At 41.8% G+C, this 13,153-nt stretch overlaps 1 long non-coding RNA gene across 2 annotated transcripts in view; it reads left to right on the top strand.

The window, feature by feature from the left end:
• Positions 1-13,153, top strand: part of LOC125019305 — a 275,637-nt gene that overhangs the window by 228,516 nt on the left and 33,968 nt on the right. The window lies entirely within an intron of this gene.

Consider the following 13,153-nt stretch of genomic DNA (forward strand, 5'->3'; position numbering starts at 1 on the left):
CTCCCCACAGCAATAGCAGTGCTATTTGCAGTTGTTTATATTTGTGATGCGTGGTATTACCCGCGAGTCATGCTGAAAATGTGACTTGTCGCCAAGTGACGTCACTCACCGAGACGCAAGAGGAAAGCAAAAATATATGTCTTTATTCAGAAAAATGGGAAAAATAATAACACACAGTAACTTGGAAAAGTAACTTTAATCTCATTACTGGTTTTCATTGGAATTCAACCAGTCATAACAAAGGAGCTGTGGCGGGGGTGACTCTATGCTGTATCTGTGGGATCTTCCTCGTATTTGGTGAAGAGGACAAGAGAGAATATCTTGTGACGTTTTAACCTCTATATTTTTCCAATAGCTACCCAAACATTTAGACTTGATGCAGGAAAATTCCCTATTCACTAAACCTGAAAACTAAAGCTTGCGTCTTTACAGCTTTACTAGTTTTAGACAGTCAGCTGAATCGAGCTACGCTCGAAATTCAACTTTGTGAATGTGGTCCTTGTCCCAGTTTACATGCAGCAGAGAAAATCGAATAATTGACAGGAACATGTTCTCCTCCTCCGCACTAGGTGGCGATAGGTGTTTTTTCAGGGGGTAAATACCCAGTTGACTTATTACATCATATAATAAACAAGTCGTTCATGCAATAGACCGGCATTTCAAACAACCAGATGGATAATAGTACACTTTTTTTTTTAATCTTGTACGTAATATGCACGCTACTTTGCAGATTAGATGCACACTATTCCTCAGACAGTTATTCTACCAACTCTGTTTCTCTTCTTCTTCTTCTGCGACTGGCTTTCGTGGATGTATTTGTTCCGGGGTCACATGCCAGCGCAGCGGTTGTGGAGCAATAATACACTTAATTGCACTTAATCGTACAGATGACAGAGAAAACTGAATTTTAACTCTGACTTTAGTCGGAGTAATGTGTTTACATGCTTTAAGTTCTCTAGTTAGAGTCCGATTAAGGTATTCAATTAGTTTTTTTTCATGTGCATGTAAACGCACTGAGTGATAGAATGTATTGGAAAAGCCACCTTCATGGCTGTACTGCAGTTCCCCAAAAACTGCAGCAAGACACATGGTTGTATTTGTCCACTGCAGCTCCTTCTTTGTCAGTCATCTTTCATCTCTTGGCCTGCGCCTATAGGCAGCGAGTGAGCAGCAGGCGGTGTAATTCTGTTCTAAAGCCCCTAGTTAGGCATGCATATATTCCTATTATAGTCAGCGCTCCCGGAACAAGACAACAGAGAGCAAACAGAATGACCTTGAAATATTTATCCCCAGCCTCGCTTCGGAGAATTAAGTTTGGTGTCAGGGGCAACTTGCAGCTATCTAGCTCCACTTTGTGTGGAAGCATGCATGCTCACACTGCACACACACACACACACACACACACACACAACGTCCTCCTTTAGCGGGTTATGTAGACTGAGACAAACAGCTCATGTACCATCTTGCAATGTTGAATATTAAAGGCGGTCAGGGAGGCAAGGCTTTGATTGGGACAATAAAGGCCGATGAACAGGATCTTAGAGCATGGGAGAGGAGTGTGTGCGTGTGTGTGTGTCTGTGTCACAGTGCAAGGGACAAAGCCAAAACCCTGAAGTGGAAGCCAGGAGCTGCCCGGCCCAGAATAGTGGCACTGTGTGTGTGTGTCTGTGTGTGTGTGTGTGGAGTGGAGTGGGAGGGTGAAGAAGAGTAACCCAGTCCAAGCAAATGTGGGTCAAATGTGTGTAAACTTTATCTCTGCTTCCTCGTTACTTTACTTTTCTAACTTCTCGGTGAATGGCTGAGCTCACGTTCAGGTGTCAACATTTGACAGTAATTGCTGTGACTCCCTGTTCCTCACAGGCACAAACAAGAAGCCTTTCAGACAATCCGTGTGATTAATTTGGTGAGAAAACTGAAAGAAATTGCACCGAAGGCTCCAGTAATAATTGCGCACCGAACGGGAAAGCTACAGTAATTATGCGAGGTCAAAGGTCAACCAGGAAGCTGGAAACTGTTGTGGATGTTTACGAAGGATGCAGCTTGACTGATTGTCCAGATGTGTTGCTATAGCAAACTGTAGATCAAAGTATATATTATATTTCTTGAACGTCCTTTTGGCATGTCTACATAAATACACTAATCAGGCATTACATTATGACCACCTTCCTAATATTGTGTGGGTCTCATTTGTGCCTCCAAAACAGGTGTGAATCATCAGAGAATGAACATGGGCCTTCTGAGGGTGACCTGGTATCTGGGGGGCCTTTGGGTCTTATGAGTCAATGGGAGGGGCCTCTGTGGATCATCCCACAGATACTTGATCACTTTGGGATCTAGTGAATTGGGAGTCCAGGTCAACACCTTGCGCTGTTCTTCATGTACTTTTGAGTTGTTCCAAGTGTTTTTGTGTCTGCCAGTGGTCATAATGTTGTGGCTGATCACTGAGACACGTTGAGATCCTTCGAGTTTGAAACCTCCGATCCAAACAATGAGCTGAAAAAGCGAGAGCTCTAGGGAACTGAACGTGGAAACGGCCGGACATTTTCTGCAGGCTTGCACCCTCTTAGTCTCTGTTGTCTAGGAGCAGTCAACTATACAAGGCTAACATGTAAAGACGCTTTTCCTAATCCAACACTTCACACCTACTTCTGCCAACTTACTTTTGAACGCTATTGTTCTCCCTCTTCAGCCAGCCACAGATCAGAAACTTTATGTTTTTTGATTTATTTGGAGATATCGTAGGTCCATTACAGAACATCTGAGGGGACGTCTGTACAGAGGAGACATGATGGCTGCTTCGCCAAAAGCCTCTTTGTTGTGCTTATGTAATTGTCGTGTTCATAGGGAATTTTTATTGAAACAATAACAAAGCACATGTCCACAAATTAGCTTCACTTTCTCCCATTCAACTTCTCATTGTCTGCAATGCCTGCGAGGGCTCAGAATAATAGATGATTGGAGGGGAGAAAGGAAAAGCAATGTCGTGTGTGTGCGTGTGTGTGTGTGGGGAAAGCATGTTGGCAGTGTGGTAAAGAAAAGCCTGCTGGATTGTTGGAGCACAGTGGAAGGATGCTTGCCAGTTTCTACGCCACCGGGACTCTCTGACCTGTGCTTGTGTGTGTGTGTGTGTGTGTGTGTGTGTGTGTGTTTGATAGCGTGTGTGCAACTGAACTCGACAACAGAAAATCTCCGCCTGCTCCTGCGTGCGTTCACACTGTGCGCGCTCGCTCTTCCGCTGTGTGCAAAACTGTCAGCGTTTGTGTGTGTATATATGTATGTCGTGTTCAGTGTGTGTGTGTGTGTGCGTGTGTGTAGGAGTTGAGCAGATGAAGACGATGCTTGCCTCATATTCAATGTGATCTGCAGCCTCACCTCTGTCATTATATTTAGCATACGATCCAGCTCCGTGTTTCATTATGCATTCCCATCTACTGCTCTGTGGTGTGAATCTTACATCTCAATTAGCCTCTGTGTTCTGGACATAAAATGCATTATTTGTGGCAAGCAATTGAAGAGCAAAGCAACTCAAACTTGCAACTAAAGTGCACATGAATGGCACATAATTTACTCGAATAGCACCCACAACACTACAAAGGTGTCGATTTTTTTCTTTTTTTGGGGTGAATCTTTTTCTTTTTTTTGCGTATGTGTTAGACAGAGATCCTCGTGCATGTGTATATGGACAGATGATTAGTGGTGTTCTGATTTGCATATTCAATACACTTAATAGAAAACCAAAACAAAAGCCAGACTTTGTGTACAAATAATCTTGTGTGTGCTGGCCTCAGATCAAATTTACCCACAATGATTCATACCAAACAGTTACAAACATTCATAACAAGTGGAAGCTTGCGAGTTGACTGTACATCTATTCAATAGAAAACTAACTTCTGAGTGACGTCAAAAGATTGTGCCGCTCCAGATTCACCCACATTTTTTTTTTTAACTTTTTGCTGATATAACCAATATTCACCCACAGAGAAGTGGCAATAACAGAGAATAAAGTTGGATAAAAAGTTAAAATATGCCACAGTGCTCAGCCTAGGGCTCCAGAACAGGATCAGGAAGAAAAACAGAGAAAGTTATGAGAGCAAAAGATTAAAAGGAAGAACTGGATGTCAACTGATTTCTCCCTATTATGTGAGCTAAATGTCAATTTCTCTCTTTGACGTTTGTTAAGATTTTATATAGAAAACTAAAGTCATACCATCATTAATGTGAAACTGGATCTCAAAAACAGCCAGTTAGCCTAGCCTTATGCTAGCTTTATGGTAGCTACTTATCTAGACTAAAGGCTAAAGATGCTGGGATATTTAAGTGAGGGCCTTTTACATGTTGACAGATGTTGGTAATAACATTTATAGGCCTGTTAATAGTCAAAATAAGACATTTATTTCAATATAGCACGTCCACCCCATAGGGTTACACTGTAGAGTCGTCCCTCCAATTTGCAAACATGGCGATTTGAGTTGGTCCATGATGGTTCTGATTTCTTTCACTGGCCTACTGGCCAGACTGGACCATTTTTGGTGTATGGCTTTGGCCAATTCACTTTCACTGTCGTGGCAAGCCTTAACAAATAAAATGCAAACTAATTCCTTGTCTGTTAGAGGAAGAGAAAGGACATATGCCTTTGTAATTTGGCTGAACTGACCCAGACACAGACCTATTCTCTGTGGTGCTCGTCTGCTTCTCCAGTGAAACAACGAGCAATCAATGTCTTGCTCAAGAGCACCTTGGAGATAGTTGTTCAAGGAGGATGCAGCTTTACTAAGTCACACCCTCGTAGCTTAAAATGCTGCCCACATCATGTCAGCATAATCTTGGATCCTTGCCCAGGGAGTTTTCCTTCATCTCATATTACCATATCTGTTACACAGGGCACACTTTGAGTGAAAATGCATAAATACAGTCATATCCTGGTTCTTGGTCTTGTATGTCTGTGGAAATGCTTGGGTTCAGTGTGTTATTTTATTTAATTTTTTTTTAACCTTAGGTCAGTAAAGTAGCTGGTTATCACATCACTGACACCAATATGACCCTTCTCACGCTATCAGTGATAGAAAGCCTGGATCACGTTCAAAGACTAGCAAGTATGTATGCTCAGCTATCATCAGGTGACCTAAGTATGTTTAATATTCACTTGGAGCAAAAATGATCAAACTTACTGTCAGAATCTGTATTTTATATTTTCTTGATCCTGTTTTATTTTGAAAGTCTTGTCTTCTCAGTTGTACTTCTCCCCTTTGTTATTTCTTTCCCACCTTTGTTGATTAACTTATATTGTGTTTCACCTGTGTCTTGTTTCACTGTGTTTGCCTGAATGTGTCAGTTTTTTTCATGTATGACCTCCTGCTTCCAATTGGATTAAAAGTTTTGCATTCTGGAATCTAAATGGGGTTGAATAAAGGCAGATCGACTTGTAGAATTTCGGCGAACATGTAGCTTCTTCAGTTCTGAGAGATTAGTGGGAACTTGAGGTTTAAATAGCAAAACTCTGTGGGTAAAACCCATCAGAAACTTGCTTGACCAGAAACTGGAGCCACTAATTTCCATAAAGGCTGGGTACTTACCTGTCGCTAAGAGGGGGGCCTGTGTGCCTAGGCTACTTACCCTATGAATGGAGCTCTAACGAAGCTATTGTCAGCCGGAGCCTCCAGTCTCAAGGTGTGAATGGTGTAGAAACTTCTTGGGGACAGAAGTCAAGACCGGATTGTAAATAGATGGCAGATTAAATCTCAGTCCACCTCCTCTGTTCAGAGAAGGTTTTTCCACTTTGACATAGATGGCTGGGGACCAGCTCATCAGGGAACGGCTCAGCGGTCCACCTCCACAGAGGACAGATGGTTTGAGAGGAGTAAAGGAAGCCATCTATGTCAAAGGGGAAAAACCTTCTCTAAACGGAGGAGGTGGACTGAGATTTAATCTGCCATCTATTTACAAAACAGTCCTGACTTCTGTCCCCAAGAAGTTTAAACACCATTCACACCTTGAGACTGGAGGCTCCCACTGACAATGGTTTTGTTAGAGCAGCTTTCAGAGGGTAAGTAGCCTAGGCACACAGACCCCCCTCTTAATGACAGGTAAGTACCCAGCCTTTATGGAAATTAGTGGCTCCAGTTTCTGGTCAGTCAAGTTCCTGATGGGTTTTACCCACAGAGTTTTCCTATTTAAACCTCAACTTCCCACTAGTCTCTCAGAACTAAAGAACCTACTCAGATGAGTGGCGAAATGTCTTCAAGAAATTCTACAAGTCCAGTTGCCTTTATTCAATGCCTTTTGGATTACCATGACCTGGATGAGAACCTTCACAGACATTTTGCATCATAGACTTCATATCTCTGCCTGACTCACCAGTCTTATATCTATCAGACCGCAAAAAAAGAACTCCATTTTTGGTCACGACCATTTCTGGAGGAATTAATTCAGCCGTATATATGATATTTAGCTAAAAACAGTGTCTGAGTTGAGGTACTTTATCTGTGTAAAGAAGAAAAATTCAGTAGCACCTCTAACCTGAATGCCAGACCAACTGCCCTGCACACAATTTTTGTTTTTTATGTCAAATAGTTGGTCTGGAATCACTCAGTTGATTGGTCCTGCAGATCTTTGCCAGAGCATAAAACGTTCCCAACTAAATTGGTCTTAGTTACTGTGTATTGGTTGAAACACAAACCGTGATGAAATCCAAAGTGTGAGTTACCAGACATAAAACAGACTGGAAAACTCCAGCTGTAAAATAAACAAATTTATGTTTTTGTGTATGTGTGTGAAGAAATAATTTGGAAATGCTACTGCTTCTGCATGAGTCTGAAGGAAATTAATAATAATTATTATATTAATTCATAAAACAACATCTATTAATTGTGAATGTGAACGTCAGAAAAGCATAAATCCACTGAGGGAGTTCATTTAGGTCCAATATTACATCTTCACGTTGCACTATAAAGTCGCAATTTGCATAGTTCCATGTACACAGAGACACAATAAGACTTGTTAACCCAAAACCTGCAATCTTATCATTACTCCCACCGTTGCTCTCCAGTTAATTAGCTTCATGTAGTATTGACAAAGAAGGAGCTTCGGATTGTCTAGTATTCTGGAGGAACTGCAGTAATCCTGGAGCAAATTTGAGAAGGCAAATCATACTTGAATCCTAATTAATGAGTTTCTCAAAATGGAATTATATTAACACCTCTAGGAGAATGTTAAGTGACACTGTGGTGTGATTATGAGGCTAGAAACATAACAGCTATAATACAGAATATCAGTTACATATAAGGCTATATAATCACTTATTCCTCACAGTGAGCCTTTTTCAGGGATACATTTTACCCTTAAAATTAGTAAGAAGCTGGCTGCCCTGGGTAGAAATAAAGATCAGATATTGATTTCCATTCCCCCTCAAGTCTGTCCAACCAAAATCTACCAAACGCCGATGCGAGGATACAAGAGACAGAAAGTCTTTATTGTGTTTTCACTGGGCCAGTGGACGCACAAGCACAACAGAGCACAGTGGAAACTCAATCTTCACGTCTGTTTTCTGTCAGTAAACTCTGCTGTTTATTTGCGTACAGTTAATTCAGGTTGGTATGTCCAAGCACTTTGAGAAGGTTCAGATGCATGAGCTAAGAGCACATTAATGACGCTGAAAGTGAAGATCTGCAGTAGCACACTTTCTTGTTTTTACTATTCAAACTCATCATTCATGTTGAGCAAAAGTTAGTGCTGATCAGACAACAGCTGCTAATGTGATTTGGAGATTATGCAATAAGTCTGGAACCTACGAAATAGACTGCTAGTCTGTGGAACCTAGATATGATGTTATGACACTAATCTGTATGTTAGTCATTCTCTAGCAAGATGGTCACTGCTCTATAATGCAAAGACACCTCCCTCCCCACTTGATCACTGTGTATCTTTGATGGTCCTCTTTTCTACTTGTGCTACTGGCGAGTTAACATTTTGGGATTTTCTGCATTTTCCCATTAAACATGATGCATATATTCTAAGTGCATGATTTGTTGACCTCTGATCTAGAGCATCGTTATGTCAAAATTCTGTAGCTTATGATGAAATGAGCACAAACCTCATAAGCCTCAGATACAATTTATGTTTAGTGGTAATTAGCAAATGTTGGCATGCTGCAAGGCCAAGCCAAATGGTGAACCTGGTAAATATTTTATCATCTCAGCATATTAGCATGCAGATGTTAGCATAGGAGTCAAAGGCCAAAGCATGGCCCTGACAGAGCAGCTAGCTTGGCTGCTGATTTTATGTTTCCATTCCCAAACTCCTTAAAGATGATAATAACTCAGATATTCCGAACCAATAGTATTTTATTGTGGTTCGTGTGATGAAAAGACATATATTTCTGCTTGCTATTGTGGGGCTCTGGTGGTAACAGCATATCCAAACAAAGCTACACAGAGTAACATTGAAATGTCTGTTGTGAAAAAGGGGAATAGAGTCAATTTGGAAAAGCAGGTTCATTAATCTAGATTTTGTAGTCGACTGTGTGATAGAAGTCACCACTGACTAGTCTCTGATGACAACACTGATAAAAGCATGGTACAAAGTAATGCTTAGCAACAATGAAATCTCTATTCTTGACCTAAATCCATACACTGAGAACAGGCACCTCATGTACTACATACTGTGAGCTGCAGATATGTATAGCCTGTATAAAAACAGGCAGCAACTCAGCACCGTCAGTAGCATTTAATAGTACTCCACAGAGTGTTGTTAGATTATGCTTGATGAGGTTTTCTAAAAGTTGCAAATGAACCTTCACTTGATCTGCGTAAGCATGGCTTGTCTTTGGATTCAAGTCAATTTTATTTATGAAAGGACCAACATCTTACTGCACACGTTGAAGGATCTCAGCTTCCTCAGAATAACTCCCACATAGATCTATTAGTTAGTTCAGAGGAAATAAAGACAGCATCTATGCCTCCATTTCCCCTCCCAAGCCTCTGGCTAGTGTTGTTCACTGACCTGTCACAGTGAGCCGGGCTTGCCTTCTCCAACAGGGCCAGACAGCTGACACTAGCCCTCCCCTCCCCATCTCTCTCTAATGTGTTGTGATGAGGGGCTTATGCGAGGTTTCCCCCACCAAAATGACCCCTTCAAGCTATTCTAACAGTCGGCCCTATGTGGGCATACATTTCATGCTCTTTGGCTCAAAGGTGATGCTGGCAAGCAGAGATGTTGACCAATAGACGAACGGGGTGTTAACCTGGGCTAAAACACAAAGTTAAAGGGTTAAAGCCTGTGGACATGACGGCAGGGATTTCCATTGTTTTTTTTCCTGATACACAGGGACATGTAGTAGCCTGTAGCCTGTAGCCGTGGCTAGTGTGCTCAGCTGTGTGCATGCTTTTTGATTGCACAAGATGATATTGAACAGGGTTTGATGAAGAGAATACAGTCATTGATTTGATCTGGATACACGCCTTTCCGAACACCCCCTCCTTCAAAAAATAAATAATTCTTGTCATCACATGTTCACACGATGGGGGGATATTCCAGCATTCGAATCTTTGACTGCAGAAATGGGTTCCACATGCAGGCCGTGGCACAAATTCAGTATTTACATCAACATATTCTGAGGAAATTCTTCTTCCTCGTCTTTAAGCTTTGAGCGACTCAGTTCTACGCGAACACCCCACATGTGTATGATGCTGGCATGACTGGCTGTCGATCCCCTGAGCTCAGACTGTAAGATGTCGATAGCCAACCTGTAAATGACAGGCACAGAGGGAGTGTGTTTAGCCGTTTGGCTGGATCTTAAAAAGGTCACACACACACACTGTATCACACATACACACACACACATCCATATAAAGAAAAGGACATACCAAGATGACCTCTTTGTCACTTCCATGTGGAGCTTAGCTGGAGCTTTGTGCAGTTATCCAGGTAGTTTTTTTTTTGCAGCTTTACAAGGGGTTCTCTTACTTCCAAAACAAGCATTTTATTCAAATTGTCCTCATAATATATACTTACAAAGGCCAACACGAACCCCCTATAATACGCTGCTTTAAATCTCAAAATATCTCCTGCCATGGGAAAACACCACTCGCAATTTTTTGCTGATTTGGCTACAATTTGAGGATTAGATGACTTCTCCATGGGCTGTAAAGAAATCTATAACCCATTGAGGCAATGAAAAGTATTTTAAAACCCACTGGATCAACTCAAAAGTTCTCAGAAAAGCAAGGTCTATTTGAATTATTTTTCCCCAACAGAAACGTAACAGCTACCAGTCAAATGGTAATGCATAAAGAAGTTATTATAACTTAAGTTACAGGACAAGACCATGTCCTATGTCATTCTACTTCTCAAGCTAACTTATGAAGGTGTCTTTCTCTGTTTGTCGCAGCTCTCGACCCTCTCCTTCCATCTCTTTTCTTTTCTTCCTCCTCCACCTTTCATTACAGGAACTGCTTCCTGAGATGTTCCACCACCCCAGATCTCATGCCCTGCGTTCCTCTACCATCACTGAACCCTCCCATCCATCCATTTCCCTTACATTCTGTCTACCAGCTAACCTCTTTACATCAATTGGTGTTTGTTAGTGAAAGGTCTCTAGTGTTGGAGGCCATGCAGTGGTGGCAAGAGACATCACTTGCTGATTCCGTCATTCATTCTCTTGTGGGCGCCCTGGGTCCTATCCCAGCTATGATTGGGCAAGAGCCTGGGTCCACCCTGGACAAGTGTCGAGTCTATTGACAGACAGACAACCATTCACTCTTACACCTACAGGCTACCTAACCAGCATGTCTTTAGATGGTTAGATGGTGAGAGGAATCTGGAACCCATGCAGAGCCAGGAAGAACTTGCCACACAGAAAGAAAGGCCTCAGTCGGCCCATGAAGTCAAATCCAGAACCTTCTTACTGTGAGGCATCAGTGTTCCCATAAACCAAACATTTTTTCCTCCTCTTTATTTATTTATTCATTTATTTTTTACTTTTCTTTTTGGAAAGCATTAAAAAACATGTCAACTAGTTCGATGTGCTGCGTGGAACCATTTTACTCTTGGAAAATGAAATCAGTCAAACAGAAATGTATAAATTATGCGATGTGGATATTGGCGGTACTGATTCTCCAACTGCCACCTCACCAACTTTATGCACCACAAAAAAAAAAAAAAAATGGAATATGTCGAGTGTACTGAACCATGTTGTATGGTTCCATCAAGCTGTACGCTGTTGGCCAAACTCAGACTCGTTCAGCTCGATCATCGTGGAGAACTACTGGCAGCTATGAGTAGGTTTTAGGTGTGAGAACACTCTATGTACCTTTCATTTGCAAGTTTTTCCTGCAGTGAAGCAAAAAATAATATTGCAAGCTACATAGCTAGCTACAGCTTCCAAAGCTCCTCTACTGTGACTATTTGTGTTACCTCTTTCCCATCATACTAACTGATAGGATATATTGACCTGATCACGGGAAGGCTGGTAAATGGTGAAAGACAGATGGTTTGTCTAATCACCTGTTGAAATGCATGCCCTTTTCTGTTTTCCAGGATGACAGATGGTTCTGTCTGATCTTGCACAGACGGTTAGCCATGCAGATCTGCTCCATAACTTTTGCTAAAAGAAAGCAGCACTGAAAGTCAGTAGCCATGTCAGGAACAATCATTATTTACATAACCACAACAGATCCTTGTCATGAGAACCTAAACACAGGTTGTCTTAAGTGTTTCACCAAATGAGCAGTGGAGAATAAAGTAAAAGCCCTCAACCACCCCATCCATCCAACCAACCAACCAGCTGAGGTTCATTCCCTTGATCCTGCTATTTTCCTGTAAAGCTACTCTGTACTACTTGGTCTGGGTTCCTGCCACTATACTGCATCCTGTGCTGTTCCGGTAAAACTTAAGAGGCATCACAGAGGGCCAGAGGTAAGGGAACTCCACTTTTTCTTCGTAAAATATCATAACTGTAACATCATGATGTGTGTGTTGCCACATTTTGTAGGGTTGCAGCACATTTTTCCCTTCTCTGTCGTCCTCACACTGAGTGGCAATGGAAAGAGTAAAAGATGAATGCCATAGATTGAGCCAACACAGACAAGTAAGTGAGAACGTTTCATGAAAATCAATACGAGCCAATGTCAAATTATTGCACGTTACAGTAGAGAGCTGCATAGAACCCCCCTCCCTCCCCTTCCACCCTGTATACACTTGCACTCATGGCATCACCTGTGCAGATAACCTCATAAACTTCTTTCTTGTTTGGCTTCTGTTTATATCTCCCTTCACCATCCTCCTCCTCCTCCTTCCATCTCTGCCAGGCGTGAGCTCGGTGGAAGAAGAAAAACAGAAAAATGAAAGAGTGAGAAAAAGAGAGGGTGAGAGGGAGAGAGATCCGATTTCCATTCCACATTGGATCATTGGAGTGGAGTCTAAAACCACAGAGTGCGCTGGCACTGGACAAAAAGGCTGGATTCAATAAATATGTGGACTAAGCTCTCCTATTCAGACCCCACAGTATTGAATTCCTTATTTAGGTCATTTAGACTGGGCAAAATTGATACAGTATGCAGCTCAAATCTATAGCTCCATTTTTTTCTCTCCTTCCCTCTCTGTCTTTGCCCTTCTAAATAAAAAAAAAAGAGATGAGAGGAAAGCCAGTGTGTGTGGGAGTCACAGAACGACAGCAAGCGGAGTAGCAACAAAAAAAAAAAAAAGGGAAAAGGAGAGCGGAGGGATTTTTTCTTCTTTTTCCTGCAAGACTGTGAATGTTTGTGTATTTTGTCAAGAAAGACAAAGGGAAAAGGGGGAGGCAAGAAATTAGACAGGGGGGCATGAAAGACAAAAACAAATTGAATGAAGGAGATTGAGAAAGTGTGTGTGTGCGTGAGAAATAGAGACGGAGAGAGGGGTGGTATTCTGACATTTTATTAGAGTCTCAATGAGGTCTGCACAAGACAATGCTCTCCTGCCTCCTCGTTTAGCCTCATCTTAATTGGCCATTAGATTGAAAAATAGCCTGTACCTCCTTCTCCTCTTCTACTCCTCCTCCTCCTCCTCCTCCTCTCCTCTGCAGCTTTAGAGCTGATTAGACCTTTGATTTACTAATAAACACAAAGAAACAGATTAGCTGCAGAGCTGAGGCAGCATCGGGCTTGCTTAACCGTTCCTT

The sequence above is a fragment of the Mugil cephalus genome, chromosome 13 (assembly GCF_022458985.1).
Source record: "Mugil cephalus isolate CIBA_MC_2020 chromosome 13, CIBA_Mcephalus_1.1, whole genome shotgun sequence".
NCBI classification, from domain to species: domain Eukaryota; kingdom Metazoa; phylum Chordata; class Actinopteri; order Mugiliformes; family Mugilidae; genus Mugil; species Mugil cephalus.